Source organism: Lepidochelys olivacea (assembly GCF_965140295.1).
Source record: "Lepidochelys olivacea isolate rLepOli2 genome assembly, chromosome: 9".
In the NCBI taxonomy this organism is placed as follows: Eukaryota; Metazoa; Chordata; order Testudines; family Cheloniidae; genus Lepidochelys; species Lepidochelys olivacea.
The window spans coordinates 39,570,154-39,586,411 of NC_140419.1; positions in this window are offsets into that span (position 1 = coordinate 39,570,154).

Sequence of the window (16,258 nt, forward strand, 5' to 3'; positions counted from 1 at the left end):
TCCCTGCACCCCCATGTGGCTCTGCACCCCCACTCCCATTCAGCCCCTGGCTCAATGCTATCACCCCACTAGCTATTGTGCCCCTGCCCGTGTCTGTCCTCCCCCACTAGTCCTTCTGAACCCCAGTCTGTGTGTCCCCCCCCCAGCAGCCTCGTGTGCCCTGCTCTTTCCATTCCCGCCTTCCCCATATCCTGTGCCTCTTCACCTGGCCCTGCAGGCAAGTTGCTGTGAGGAAGATAACCTATCTCCTTCCCCCTCCCCCTCCATAGTAGGCTGAGCCAGCAGTCCTTTCTTCTGGCATGACAGCAGCTCCTGCTAGGTAACACTGCAGCGCCTTCCTGGCAGAATGTATTTTCTGCGGGGAGGGGCAAACCTGTGGGGGACATGAATTCTGCACATGCACAGTTGTGCTGAATTCTCCCAGGAGTAATGGGTCTACGGGGTAGATAGTTGTTCCAGGCTGCTACCCAGCAACAGCTGTAACCTGCTTATGCTTCAATGCCCATGACCCACTGTGAACACGGACTGTGGGAAGTCCTGCCTGAAGGGGTTTGACAGGCAGCAGGCTCATAGCTCCTGATTGGCTCCCCACTCAATATAAACACAAGGGGCAGTTCAGATAAGTGTGGATTTTCTGTTGCTGCTATGGCCATGTGTGCTCTTAGCTTGATTTGGACTTTGCCTTCAGACCCTGAAACCTGTTTAACAACTTTTCTGTTACTCCCAGCCTGAGGTTTGATGCTGCTCCAACCCTTGGATTTGGCTGTCCGTATTATGATCCTGACAGACAGTAACTAGCCACCCTGGTAACATTTCTCTCATGTTTCATTGAAAGCAAACAGAAGCCAAATAAAAACATACCTTCTCTTGCTAGAAGGTATATAACATAACATTTTATTTCTTAAAATTCAGAATAACACACACAAATCCCAAAACATGAAGCAGCCTGTTTTCTTTGAGGCAGAACTTGCTGTTCCATAATTAAGTTTAAGCTGAGTTTTACACTTAAAAGAGAGATTCAAATCACTTTTATCTGAAACTGGGCACATCTAGGGCACATGCCAATCTATTTCTACGTGAAATACCAATTACCAATTGAGCAGAAGAATATAACATACCAGTTCCAGGGCTATTTCTTGAATCTAACCGAACCTGAGGACCTATTTCTCCTTTTTAAAATCATAGTTTTAACTACCTAATCATTCTTTCAGTTATACTGTCTGATTGTGGATACCCTGGACTTGTATTTCTCTAACATGTTCCTCAATGCTTCGCTAAATCTTTAATCTCTCATCTAGACACAAGTCACTAACCATTTCTGATAGTATCCCATGCCTAGCAAACACTGCTTTAAGCTTGTTAATTACAGGCTGGGATGCCTCATCACTCATTCTCAGTATATATAAGCATTTAAATGAACAGCTAATAATCAGTTAAATAGAATATCCTTTGAAATCACAATTCTGTGCCTGCCTTTTGCCACAGCATACTTGGAAACTAATGTGGTCTAACAATTTCCTTCTTTTTTCTGGACTATTTCACCAGTTGACTTAATCCCTAATGGTAATCTACAAAATCTGTATTGTTACCATAGGGTATTAAACAAGCAAAGGAGGCTCCTCCAGCTGTACATGCAAATATCCTTCTTTCTCTTGTAAAAATTGCCCTTTGTGTATTCTCTAGTATGAGTGCTGAACAGTGCTAATTGTTAAGTTTTAGCTTTCTGGGGTATAAATAATGGGCCAGCTAGCAAACTACTAACCTGCTCAGTTGAAACATCAGATCTCTTAATTCCAGCATCTTCAAAAACAACAATGTTTTTTTCCCAAGAGAAGCAAAAAGTATCTTTTTTACACTCATGAAAATGAGGTAACATTTCTGGCAATACAAACGTGCTCATCACCACAAAACGCAAACACATCAACATATTCTAATTACAGCCTTTTGGGTAGCAAATATTCTCTAGAGACTGCAAGCTTCACTCTGTGCTGTAAGTGTAGCACTTCCCTTGTTTAACATCAGCGTAGACATTACTCCAACTACACAGCAGGGCAACTTACCTTTAATATAATGGTGGGACTCACCAGGTGGTGCTACAGCAGTCTTACAAGTGCTTCTACTTAGTGTGCAAGTGAGGTACAGTTTTGAAGAAATGTATTGTTTTATGATGCAGTTTCTTTATGGAAGGTTTCTCTGTGTTGTAATAGCTTTAAATTGCTGAGGTACACTTGCTGTGAACATTTTTCAAAAGTAAAGGGTGTGTATGATGGAAAAATGGTAAGGCCAAATTTGAGTGGTGTGGGGCTGGCCATCCCTCTGTCAGCATGATGTGGGGACCAGTGGGGTCAGCTTTTAGGGGTTTTGTGACCTGGTACATGGGGTTGCAATATCATGCACATTTGACCTGGCCACCTCCATTAGAATTCTAAATCCATACAGGGACACCTCTTCTCTTGAATTTCAACTGGGATGTAGCATTGCCAGAGTGGGTCAGATTCTGCTCTGACAGCAAAATGGAAAAAAAATACTTACCCACTCAGGACAAGCAATTTTGTTTAGTTAAATAATGGATTCCCTTATAATACAAGGCTGTTGGCAACCCTACTCTCTGGGAACTAGGCATTGGATTTGGGGCTTGGATTTCCAGAAGAGGGATTTGCCTGTGTGCTATTTGTGACTCTCTGTTTAGGGAGTGGTGAACAGAATACCAAATTAAACTAAGAAAATACCCACACTCCATGTGACTGATTTTTTTTTATTCCAGTAGGAAAAACAGCTTGCATGGTCCTGCCATCTGCTACTGCTTTGCAGAGGTTAAACAGTACTCTCTGTAGCCAAACCCCATTTAGCATGGACATGTTTACATCAGGCCTAGTACAGTATTTATATATATATATATATATATATATATATATATATATAATCAACTGATATAACTTTGCTCAGTGCCACTGGAAGAGGAGTTTGAATGGCACTCTGTGATGTAATTTTTTGAAGTGCTTTGTACTAAGAAGCTATGTTTACCATTTGTTGTCTGGAATGGTGATTGTTGCTTTTCTCAGGAATTGCAATTGAGATCTAATACAGTGCTGCTGTTAATATCTTATAACTAAAGATAACTTTGGATAATTTTGTACACTCAATTTAACAGCATAAGCAAATGACTCTCTTGCCTAGCTTTTGTTGCCTTGTTCTAAAATCTGCTGTCACAATGGGTGAATAGGCTGATAATTAGTTATGGCTAATTCATATTCATAGTCCTAATACTGTATCTGAATGCTGTTTAGACCACCATCCTCCATTTTGAATAGCACCTATTGCTCCTTCCTCATGCCCCTGGCCCCTCAGTTTCTAGCCTTAAATCACCAATGACCTTGTAAGGTAGTAGGCAGGCTCTTAAGGGGGATAACTGGCTGGCCTGCCACACGTTCAGACTCCTCAAAGGGTGGCCAGCAAAGTAAGGCTATTCCCCAACCCACCAGTGAATATATCTCCATTTTACAGTAACTGCTAATATTTATGCTAGTTGTCAAATTTGTCCATTTACTCATCCTTGCTCTCATAGTCAACATTTTTCCAGCAGTGTTAATTGTTAACTTGGAGCAGGGCTAGGATTAGCCCCACTGAATGACCCAGATCTCAAAGGATTTTTTTTTCCCTTGTACAAGTGAAATGTTCTTTGCTATGGCTTGCATTTTGGGTTGAGTGATTCAGATTAAGTATCACTGTCCCAGAGCCAGCAGACACAAAACAAGCAAAGACAGAAAATCAGCATAGCCTGATTATATCCCATGTATGTACAAAGCTGCCCTCCTAAATCCCATATTCTCTAGGCAGCTCCTCCAGTCATACTGCTGAGAGAGGCTATTTATATAACCTTAATTGGTTATAAGGGTAACAGGGTCCACCTGTTCTGTCTGGCACAGCTGCTTTCTGTTAGCCCAGACAAGCTGGGGAGGGAGAAACTCAAAGCTACCTACTCTTCATGAGTTCCACTCCCATAGTCTCAAATCTGACTAGAATCTGGATTGGAATTTTAAACAGATCCCCTAGGAACAGCAATTGGCTTCCTAGGCAACCGCTGGTGGCCTGAACACATTACTGCAGTATTTACATGGTAATTGAGGGGTTGTTTTAGTAGGACAATTATGGGGGAGGAAGGGTTTTCAGATCATGATGTTTCTGTCATAAATGGTGTGTATTTTTGTGGGGTTTTAGGTAAATTCAGACCCATGCAGGAGCCATGTTGCCTGGGCAGTGGTGTTGTGAAAAGTACCAGCTACTCCTGCCCCTGATGTGTCCTTCCACAGTGAGTGGGATAGAATAAGGTGGCATAGAGCCAACAGTGCTGGCTTTAAAAATCTGTGGATCCTCTTATGCTAGAGGAATCTGTAGATGCTGTGTTAGGGAAGGGGGTTTTTTGTTGTTTTTTTTTTTTTTTACTGTTTAGTAGTTGGATAAGATGAGAATCTGCCCAAGAAACTCCTGAATTTTAAATATATTTTGTTTTACATTTTTCTAATGCATTTAGTGTTCATGAGAAATGCTAGCTTGAAATAGTGAATATGGAAGTCCCCTGCTTAACAGAAGAGATACAGTTTGGGCAGTGGCATTGCCATCTTCCTTACTGCCCCTTCAGTTACTATGCCTCAATCCTGTCCAGGAGGGACCACCTCTGGGTGTAAGTGCTACCCGGGGTTCTTTCAACCCAAATCTCTTGCTAACTTTTACTCTGTGCGAGGTGGTGTCAGGAAATAAATCAGGGGAAACACGGCCGTCTGACCGATAGATGGCTGGCACAAACAGGACAATACAAGAGTGCTTTCACTTAACGCTAAACTTTACTTCGTCTCAAGCACTTAGACACACATCCGCAACTGGTTAGTAAAACACCCCCAACCCTTCATAATTACCAAAGCTGAATGTGGCTCTCAAGCGGCACAGCGGCAGCCCATCTGCTAGTGGGGAACACAAGATGCATCCAGAGGGAGAGTCCAGTCCTGAAGAGTGTCTCCCCCCCCTCAAATTTTCCCCTTATTTATACATTAGTGATAGAATGACATGTCCCTTAAAGCAAACTTGTTATGTAAGCAGTTTCAATGTTAAAGTGAGGGGTTCCTTCTGATTATCGATTAACCAGGTGTGGGTTTTTCCAGAGTTTGCAGCCTTGAGGCCCCAGTAGACATTCCTGGGGCACATCCTGCTCTTCTAAGATGCATGTATCAGCAACTTCAACACAATACTTATCAGGAAGGATGCGGGGTCAAGCTGCCCTCTCTGCGGCACCCAAAACCCCCCCTTCCCTCCTGCCTTGGTTAAGCTAAGCCTGCTGACTTGGCTGCTTTTAGCAATAAGCCATAGTAGTTTCAGGCACTTTACTGGTTTGCCAAAGTCTCTCCATACATAAGAGGGTATGAAGATACCTTTAAAATCCTTGGCCTCCCCTTGCCATTAAAATTGCTACTAACATTTAACAAGTTGTCATAAATATAAAGGGAAGGGTAAACACCTTTAAAGTCCCTCCTGGCCAGAGGGAAAAACCCTTTCACCTGTAACGGGTTAAGAAGCTAGGATAACTTCGCTGACACCTGACCACAATGACCAATGAGGAGACAAGATACTTTCAAAAGCGGGGGGGGGGGGGAAGGACAAACAAAGTCTCTCTCTCTCTGTCTGTGTGATGCTTTTGCTGGGGATAGAACAGGAATGGAGTCTTAGAATGTAGTAAGTAATCTAGCTAGAGATGCGTTAGATTCTGATTTCTTTAAATGACTGAGAAAAAAAGCTGTGCTGGAGGGAATGGATATTCCTGTTTTTGTGTCTTTTTGTAACTTAAGGTTTTTGCCTAGAGGGATTCTCTGTTTTGAATCTGATTACCCTGTAAAGTATTTACCATCCTGATTTTACACAGGTGATTCTTTTTACTTTTTCTTCTATTAAAATTCTTCTTTTAAGAAACTGAATGCTTTTTCATTGTTCTTAAGATCCCAGGGTTTGGGTCTGTGTTCACCTATGCAAATTGGTGAGGTTTTTTATCAAACCTTCCCCAGAAAGGTGGGGTAACGTTTGGGAGGATTGGGGTGGGGGGGAAAGACATTTCCAAACGGACTCTTTCCTAATAATAATACCGGTTAGACGTTTGGTGGTGGCAGTAAAAGTCCAAGGGCAAGAGGTAAAATAGTTTGTATTCTGGAAGTTTTAACTGAAGCTGGTAAAAGTAAGCTTAGGAGGTTTTCATGCAGGTCCCCACATCTATACCCTAGAGTTCAGAGTGCGGAAGGAACCTTGACACAAGTGTAGTTACATTTCATATAACACTGTACCTATTACCACTTAAAAAGGTAATAAGCACCTTAAAAAGATTAGATGGAGACACAGATGAGCTCAAGTTAACACAGGGAGAATTCACTCTCTAATAAGATCTAGTACTGTAAAAAGAAAATAAACCCAAAGACCATACAAGTTACTAAAATCTTTCTTCCTAACTTCTTGGTAATATTGGAATATGTTAGAGCAGGCAAGTACAATTACATTTGCAGAGGAGATCCTCTAGTATCCCAAGTTGCTGTTCCATCTTATAAAGGAAATAAACACAGTATGATTGGTGGTGGAGGAAATGTGTATAAATTAGTTGTGACGGATTGGATCACAAACCCCTTTGGGACTGCCACCTGATGTATTTAGACTATCTGTGAACCCATTTTCCCTGCCAGCTTGGGACTTCAGTACCTTGTCTTGTTTGAGTCAGACATGCTTGCCTGCTGTAAACACAGATCCAAGTCTGAACCACGTCCCCCACAAGCTGCAGGCTTAACTGAAAACAGCTTAAGAAGTGCTCCCGCCTCCAGCACTCAGATACCCAGCTCCCAATTGGGTCCAAACCCCAAATAAATCTGTTATACCCTGTATAAAGCTTATACAGGGTGAACTCATAAATTGCTCGCCCTCTATAACACTGATAGAGAGAGATGCACAGCTGTTTGCCCCCCCCAAGTATTAATACTTACTGTGAGTTAATTAATAAGTAAATGATTTTATTAAATACAAAAAGTAGGATTTAAGTGGTTACAAGTAATAGAACAACTTAAATTACCAAACAAAATAAAATAAAACAGGCAAGTCTAAGCCTAATACAGTAGGAAACTACATGCAAGTAAAGATCATCCTCAGATTTTCCAATAAGCTTCTTTGAAAAACTAGCCTCCTTCTCGTCTGGGTCCATCAATCACTTATACCCCTATAGTTACCGTCTTTTGTTCTAGTTTCTTTCAGGCGTCCTTCGGGGTGGAGAGGCTATCTCTTGAGCCAGCTGAAGACAAAATGGAGGGCTTTCCCAAGGACTTGTATAGTCTTCTCTCTTGTGGGTGGAAACCCCTCTCTCCCCCTGTGTAGAATTACAGCTACAAGATGGAGTTTTGGAGTCACATGGGCAAGTACATGTCTATACATAACTCAGTTCTTTACAGGCTGATGCCATTGTCCACATGCTAGTTTGAATGTTCCCAGGAAAGCTCAGATGTGGATTGGTGGCTAACAATGGACCTTGATAGACAAGTACTCCCAATTAGTTGAATAATCCCTTCACACTATCTTCACCAGATTTGCCTTGGTGCTTCCTAGAGCAAACACTTTAAATACAAGCATAGAGCCAATGCTAACAACTTCAGATATAAAAATGATACATGAATATGAATAGGATGAATACAATCAGTAGAACATAACCTTTGCAAAGATATGTTACATGGCATATATAGCATAAAACATATTCCATTTGTCATGTTTACATTCATAAGCATATTTCTATAAAGCATTATGGGGTGCAACATCACACTAGTGTGGTTTGCTTACTTGAGGAAACACTAATATGACTTGTGACACCAAAGCTGCTTTGTTCCCCATTTCTGTGTCTAGAATGTAAGATGTGTAAAAGCTGGAGCTGTGTCATATCTAAATGAAGATGCATACCATTGTGAGACTCGCCTCCAATGTCTTATCCCTGCTTAAAATTAACACCTGCTGAGGGATACAGGAAATCAGTCAGGGTCCCTGCCCAAAACACGTTGTCTGCCTCTGCAGAATCTCAATATACACTGCAACTGCTCTAATCCCAGTTCTCTCTGTATAGAATATTTAATGTACTGTGCATCTAAACAGCATCTTAACCCAAACACTCTGAATTTATCTTACTGCCTTAATTGCATTCAGCGATTATGCAGACTTGGAAATGTTTCTTTCCATAACCTGCTCACAGTGAATAGTGCTCATTATCACAAATAGAGCCCCTGAGGAAGGGTAACAGAACAGAGCCATTAACTATCAGGAAGCAAAAAGAATAACAGAACGCTTTAAAGTAGTGAATGTAGTAGATGGTGGGCTGGTGAAGGGTTTTGGCAGAGACCAGGCAAGGAAGAGACACTGCTTTCTGAGACTGCAAAGGGAAGACAGGAAGAGCTGTCAATGGAGCTGGGCTATCCTTGTAGTGGCTTCCACCACCACATAGGGTGGCCATTTCAATTATCCATTGCTTGATCTTTATTTTTGGGTGAAACTTGTATGAGTGAATACAAGTGACCAGATTCTGTACAAATACAGTCAAAACTGGGCATTCATTCCAGCCCTATCCAAACTTAATCTCAAATGAGATTTTATTTATTTTTATACTATCATCCCATCAAATCTACATGAGTTTACTGTGAACAGCTGCAACGAGCAGGAGTGGTTCAATGCGCTGGAAAGGTCCAAATTGCGAAAAGGCAATTGTAACAATGCCTCACTACTTTCAGATCAGGCAAGTCTCCCTGTATTCACGATGGCTCTTGTGTGGCATTTTTGGGGAAAGATCTTCAGTCTCCTCTACAGCTGTGACTTTGTACCCAGTCAGTTGCCTACTTCTTTCCTCATTGCCCTGGAGAGGCAAGAGTACTTAATTTCTCCAAGTTTGTCTTTCATTAAGGCTTCGGCTATCCAGGCCTGGTCTTCATCAGAATAAATCTTTTTAGTTTTAGTGATATAGAATAAAAAAATTTAAATAAAAGAGCTAAAAATAAACACCACAGAGAAAGCATTTCTACTTTGGCATTGAGCTTAGTTACAAACTAGAGGCTCTGGGCCAGGTCCTGAACTGTTCAGCTAGCTGATTTGCATTGTTCATGCACCAAAACAGAGCTGGAAAACTGGTGGGGTAACTGGGGAGTCTCCTGGCATAAGAGAATCCCTCAAAGCTATAAAGCCCAGTCCCAGCTCCCATTTCCTGGCACAGGGAACATACTGGGGACTAACCCTGGCTAACATAACAGTCCCTGAGAAACTTACTGACTGAATAATGGGAATAGTCCTGAGGCACAGGGTAGTCCTAAGATCTGTTGTTGGACAGGTGGCTTGAAGCCACCTTTGCCTGGGGTCCTGCACCAAGCACGGATCAGAGATCCAAGTGACAAAATTTATCTTGTCATGCAGCCTAAAGTTGCTGCTTTTCCACCAGTTGGATGTCCCCATTGTGATGTCACAGAACCCCTACGTAGACTCTTTTCTGACAAAAACAACAAAAAACAGTGTTTAGCATGCTGATTTTACAAGGGCATTGCTGTACTGTCTACAGTAGTTATTCCTGATTTAAATCAGAATAGGGCCCAGATGCCATAGTCTCTTGAAGTCCAGGAGTCAAGAATCCTTTAGTATTTGGGATGACATCCTTTGTTTAATGCATACATTCCCTTAGATTTTCATTTTATAAACAGAATGAGTTTACTGCTAGACTTCCGCTGTGTTTTTTTGTTCTTGACACCGACATCAGGCAATATTCCCTGGACAAATTCATTTCCAATCGTTCCTTCAAATATAATGATGATGATCAGTTTTTTGCATACAGCTTATTAGCATGTCTCAAGGGCAGGGAAATTCAGGATAGAGGTGGGAGGGACTCGAGTCTAAATGGAAAAAGAGCTGGACTGGGCACTGTGTGACCAGGAAAAGATTTTAATAGCCTCACCCCGGAGAATAGCTAAATAACAGAAACTGCATATGTTGCACAGTTCCAGGGATAACTGCACCTCTGCTCCCTTTGTCGCCCCCTTACATGGACCCACTTAGGTGATGGCAAGAGGCCAAGATCTTTCTCAGATTGGAACCTGTGTTCCTTCCTTCCAGATCAGAGTCTTAGGGCTGCCATCCCCTTGTCATTCACTATGCCTAGCCCAGTAGATGTGATATATTTTTTTTTTTTTAAGTTCAACACCTGCAGTTCTTCTGTCTCAGGGACAATGACCGCATTAATCAATGACCAGCCAGCATTAATCAAAGTACCATAGATGTATTTAGGGCAAAAGCAATACAGAGAAAGCATCATAAAACAATAGTCTACATGCATGCTATGCTTACTAGATGTCACTCATCCTCTTCCTGGGATCCTGGTAGGTCCATACACACATCTCAGTTCTTTATTCCAGAGTGAGTCTGCTGAGCCAGATCAGTCTGACTCTTTTTTACAACGTGGGAACTTTGTCTCCTAGGCCTTCTGACCCAGGTAATGCCAGTCAAGGCTACTGCCCCCGGGGGGTGAAACTTCAAAGGGCTGAGTATCTGCAAAGCCAGCACTGAAAACATGCAGTAATTTCCCTCCCACCCTGCCTCCCCAGTGATTCCAGATTCCCACCCAGCCAGGAAAACAATACATACACCACTTATTGACACAATAGTTTATGAATATCCCAAGTGTCCATAGCCTCTGGCACATCTCCTTTGAAGTTTCTAGGCTTCCAAGGTCTCCCATCTGTCACAGAATACATAAGGGTATGTCTACACTATGGAATAAGGTCGAATTTATAGAAGTTGGTTTTTTAGAAATCGGTTTTATATATACGAGTGTGTGTGTCCCCACAGAAAATGCTCTAAGTGCATTAAGTGCATTAACTCGGCGGAGCGCTTCCACAGTACTGAGGCAAGAGTCGACTTCCAGAGCATTGCACTGTGGATAGCTATCCCACAGTTCCCGCAGTCTCCGTTGCCCATTGGAATTCTGGGTTGAGATCCCAATGCCTGATGGGGCTAAAACATTGTCGTGGGTGGTTCTGGGTACATATCGTCAGGCCCCCCTTCCCTCCCTCCCTCCGTGAAAGCAAGGGCAGACAATCATTTCGCGCCTTTTTTCCTGAGTTACCTGTGCAGACGCCATACCACGGCAAGCATGGAGCCCGCTCAGGTAACCGTCACCCTATGTCTCCTGGGTGCTGGAAGACGCGGTACGGCATTGCTACACAGTAGCAGCAACCAATTGCCTTCTGGCAGCAGACGGTGCAGTACGACTGGTAGCCGTCCTCGTCGTGTCCGAGGTGCTCCTGGCCACGTCGGCTAGGAGCGCCTGGGCAGACATGGGCACAGGGACAAAATTTGGAGTGACTTGACCAGGTCATTCTCTTGCAGTCAGTCCTGCAGTCAGTCCTATTGAACCGTCTTTTGGTTAGCAGGCAGGCGATATGGATTGCTAGCAGTCGTACTGTACCATCTTCTGCCAGGCAGGCAAGAGATGAGGATGGCTAGCAGTCGTACTGTACCATCTTCTGCCGGGCAGGCAAGAGATGTGGATGGCATGCAGTCCTTCTGCACCATCTGCTGCCAGCCAAAAATGTAAAAGATAGATGGAGTGGATCAAAACAAGAAATAGACCGATTTGTTTTGTTCTCATTTGCCTCCTCCCCTGTCTAGGGGACTCATTCCTCTAGGTCACACTGCAGTCACTCACAGAGAAGGTGCAGCAAGGTAAATCTAGCCATGTATCAATCAGAGGCCAGGCTAACCTCCTTGTTCCAATAAGAACAATAACTTAGGTGCACCATTTCTTATTGGAACCCTCCGTGAAGTCCTGCCTGAAATACTCCTTGATGTAAAGCCACCCCCTTTGTTGATTTTAGCTCCCTGAAGCCAACCCTGTAAGCCGTGTCGTCAGTCGTCCCTCCCTCCGTCAGAGCAACGGCAGACAATCGTTCTGCGCCTTTTTTCTGTGCGGACGCCATACCAAGGCAAGCATGGAGGCCGCTCAGCTCACTTTGGCAATTAGGAGCACATTAAACCCCACACGCATTATCCAGCAGTATATGCAGAACCTGGCAAAGCGATACCGGGCGAGGAGGCGACGTCAGAGCGGTCACGTGAGTGATCAGGACATGGACACAGATTTCTCTGAAAGCATGGGCCCTGCCAATGCATGCATCATGGTGCTAATGGGGCAGGTTCATGCTGTGGAATGCCGATTCTGGGCTCGGGAAACAAGCACAGACTGGTGGGACCGCATAGTGTTGCAGGTCTGGGACGATTCCCAGTGTCTGCGAAACTTTCGCGTGCGTAAGGGCACTTTCATGGAACTTTGTGACTTGCTTTCCCCTGCCCTGAAGCGCATGAATACCAAGATGAGAGCAGCCCTCACAGTTGAGAAGCGAGTGGCGATAGCCCTGTGGAAGCTTGCAACGCCAGACAGCTACCGGTCAGTTGGGAATCAATTTGGAGTGGGCAAATCTACTGTGGGGGCTGCTGTGATGCAAGTAGCCCACGCAATCAAAGATCTGCTGATATCAAGGGTAGTGACCCTGGGAAATGTGCAGGTCATAGTGGATGGCTTTGCTGCAATGGGATTCCCTAACTGTGGTGGGGCCATAGACGGAACCCATATCCCTATTTTGGCACCGGAGCACCAAGCCGGCGAGTACATAAACCTCAAGGGGTACTTTTCAATAGTGCTGCAAGCTCTGGTGGATCACAAGGGATGTTTCACCAACATCAACGTGGGATGGCCGGGAAAGGTACATGACGCTCGCATCTTCAGGAACTCTGGTCTGTTTCAAAAGCTGCAGGAAGGGACTTTATTCCCAGACCAGAAAATAACTGTTGGGGATGTTGAAATGCCTATATGTATCCTTGGGGACCCAGCCTACCCCTTAATGCCATGGCTCATGAAGCCGTACACAGGCAGCCTGGACAGTAGCCAGGAGCTGTTCAACTACAGGCTGAGCAAGTGCAGAATGGTGGTAGAATGTGCATTTGGACATTTAAAGGAGCGCTGGCGCAGTTTACTGACTCACTTAGACCTCAGCGAAACCAATATTCCCACTGTTATTCCTGCTTGCTGTGTGCTCCACAATATCTGTGAGAGTAAGGGGGAGACGTTTATGGCGGGGTGGGAGGTTGAGGCAAATCGCCTGGCTGCTGGTTACGCTCAGCCAGACACTAGGGCGGTTAGAAGAACACAGGAGGGCGCGGTACGCATCAGAGAAGCTTTGAAAACCAGTTTCATGACTGGCCAGGCTACAGTGTGAAAGTTCTGTTTGTTCCTCCTTGATGAAACCCCCCGCCCCTTGGTTCACTCTACTTCCCTGTAAGCTAACCACCCTCTCCTCCTCCCTTCAATCACCGCTTGCAGAGGCAATAAAGTCATTGTTGCTTCACATTCATGCATTCTTTATTCATTCATCACACAAATAGGGGGATGACTACCAAGGTAGCCCAGGAGGGGTGGTGGAGGAGGGAAGGAGAATGCCACACAGCACTTTAAGCACAGCACTTTAAAAGTTTACAACTTTAAAATTTATTGAATGACAGCCTTCTCTTTTTTTGGGCAATCCTCTGTGGTGGAGTGGCTTGTTGGCCGGAGGCCCCCCCACCGAGTTCTTGGGCGTCTGGGTGTGGAGGCTATGGAACTTGGGGAGGAGGGCGACTGGTTACACAGGGGCTGCAGTGGCAGTCTGTGCTCCAGCTGCCTTTGCTGCAGCTCAACCATACACTGGAGCATACTGGTTTGGTCCGCCAGCAGCCTCAGCATTGAATCCTGCCTCCTCTCATCACGCTGCCGCCACATTTGAGCTTCAGCCCTGTCTTCAGCCCGCCACTTACTCTCTTCAGCCCGCCACTTACTCTCTTCAGCCCGCCACCTCTCCTCCCGGTCATTTTGTGCTTTCCTGCACTCTGACATTATTTGCCTCCACGCATTCGTCTGTGCTCTGTCAGTGTAGGAGGACAGCATGAGCTCGGAGAACATTTCAGCGCGAGTGCGTTTTTTTTTCTTTCTAATCTTCACTAGCCTCTGGGAAGGAGAAGATCCTGTGATCATTGAAACACATGCAGCTGGTGGAGGAAAAAAAAAAGGGACAGCGGTATTTAAAAAGACACATTTTATAAAACAGTGGCTACACTCTTTCAGGATAAAACTTGCTGTTAACATTACATACATAGCACATGTGCTTTTGTTACAAGGTTGCATTTTGCCTCCCCCCACCGCGTGGCTACCCCCTCAACCTTCCCCCCTCCCTGTGGCTAACGGCGGGGAACATTTCTGTTTAGCCACAGGCAAACAGCCCAGCAGGAATGGGCTCCTCTGAGTGTCCCCTGAAGAAAAGCACTCTATTTCAACCAGGTGACCATGAATTATATCTCACTCTCCTGAGGATAACACAGAGAGATAAAGAATGGATGTTGTTTGAATGCCAGCAAACATACACTGCAATGCTTTGTTCTACAATGATTCCCGAGTACGTGTTACTGGCCTGGAGTGGTAAAGTGTCCTACCATGAAGGACGCAATAAGGCTGCCCTCCCCAGAAACCTTTTGCAAAGGCTTTGGGAGTACATCCAGGAGAGCCACGAATGCCAGGGCAAATTAATCCTTTCACATGCTTGCTTTTAAACCATGTATAGTATTTTAAAAGGTACACTTACTGGAGGTCCCTTCTCTACCTGCTGGGTCCAGGAGGCAGCCTTGGGTGGGTTCGGGGGGTACTGGCTCCAGGTCCAGGGTGAGAAACAGTTCCTGGCTGTCGGGAAAACCGGTTTCTCTGCTTGCTTGCTGTGAGCTATCTACAACCTCATCATCATCATCATCTTCTTCGTCCCCAAAACCTGCTTCCGTATTGCCTCCATCTCCATTGAAGGAGTAAAACAACACGGCTGGGGTAGTGGTAGCTGAACCCCCTAAAATGGCATGCAGCTTATCATAGAAGCGGCATCTTTAGGGCTCTGACCCGGAGCGGCCGTTCGCCTCTCTGGTTTTCTGGTAGGCTTGCCTCAGATCCTTCAGTTTCATGCGGCACTGCTTCGGGTCCCTGTTATGGCCTCTGTCCTTCATGCCCTGGGAGATTTTGACAAAGGTTTTGGCATTTCAAAAACTGGAACGGAGTTCTGATAGCACGGATTCCTCTCCCCAAACAGCGATCAGATCCCGTACCTCCCGTTCAGTCCATGCTGCAGCTCTTTTGCGATTCTGGGACTCCATCATGGTCACCTCTGCTGCTGAGCTCTGCATGGTCACCTGCAGCTTGCCACGCTGGCCAAACAGGAAATGAGATTCAAAAGTTCGCGGTTCTTTTCCTGTCTACCTGGCCAGTGCATCTGAGTTGAGAGTGCTGTCCAGAGCGGTCACAATGGAGCACTCTGGGATAGCTCCCGGAGGCCAATACCATCGAATTGTGTCCACAGTACCCCAAATTCGAGCTGGCAAGGCCGATTTAAGCGTTAATCCACTTGTCGGGGTGGAGTAAGGAAATCAATTTTAAGAGCCCTTTAAGTCGAAATAAAGGGCTTCATCGTGTGGACGGGTGCAGGTTTACATCGATTTAATGCTGCTAAATTCGACCTAAAGTCCTAGTGTAGACCAGGGCTAAGAGACATAGTATTCATTATGAAAAGGGGTGCCCAAACAACACTCAAGCCCTTAACTCCAAACTGAGATCCAAATGCCGCATCTGAAAGCAAACACATTGAAACGGATCAACCCGTCAATATGAAATTCATTAATCCCACTCTATCCCCCGAAGAAGAGTGATCTACCTGTAGGACCTTTTGATGTGTGTTCTCATATGTGGAAGTGGGGGAAAAAAGGAGAATTTCTTTGCTGCCATAGGACCAAAGCCTCAGGCCCAGCTATATGAGAGTAAAGGGTATATTAGCCTGAGGCTAGTCTGGCCATGGTGGAAGGGACCACGGAATGGTTCCAAGTAAAATCCATGGAACTTCTCATGTTTGTGCAGCTCTGCAAACAAGACACAAATAACGTACATATATATAGCATTGCATACTAATGCACAGTCAGAGCGTGTTTGCTCTGCATGCAGTAAGTGTCACTCACACAGTCTGCAACCACTTCCTAGTTAATTTGGTTTCAGAGGGGTAGCTGTATTAGTCTGTATCAGCAAAAAAACCTGAGGAGTACTTGTATCAGGTGCATCTAGTACTCCTCGTTTTTTCTAGTTAATTTGGAATCTCTTCCACATACCTGTACT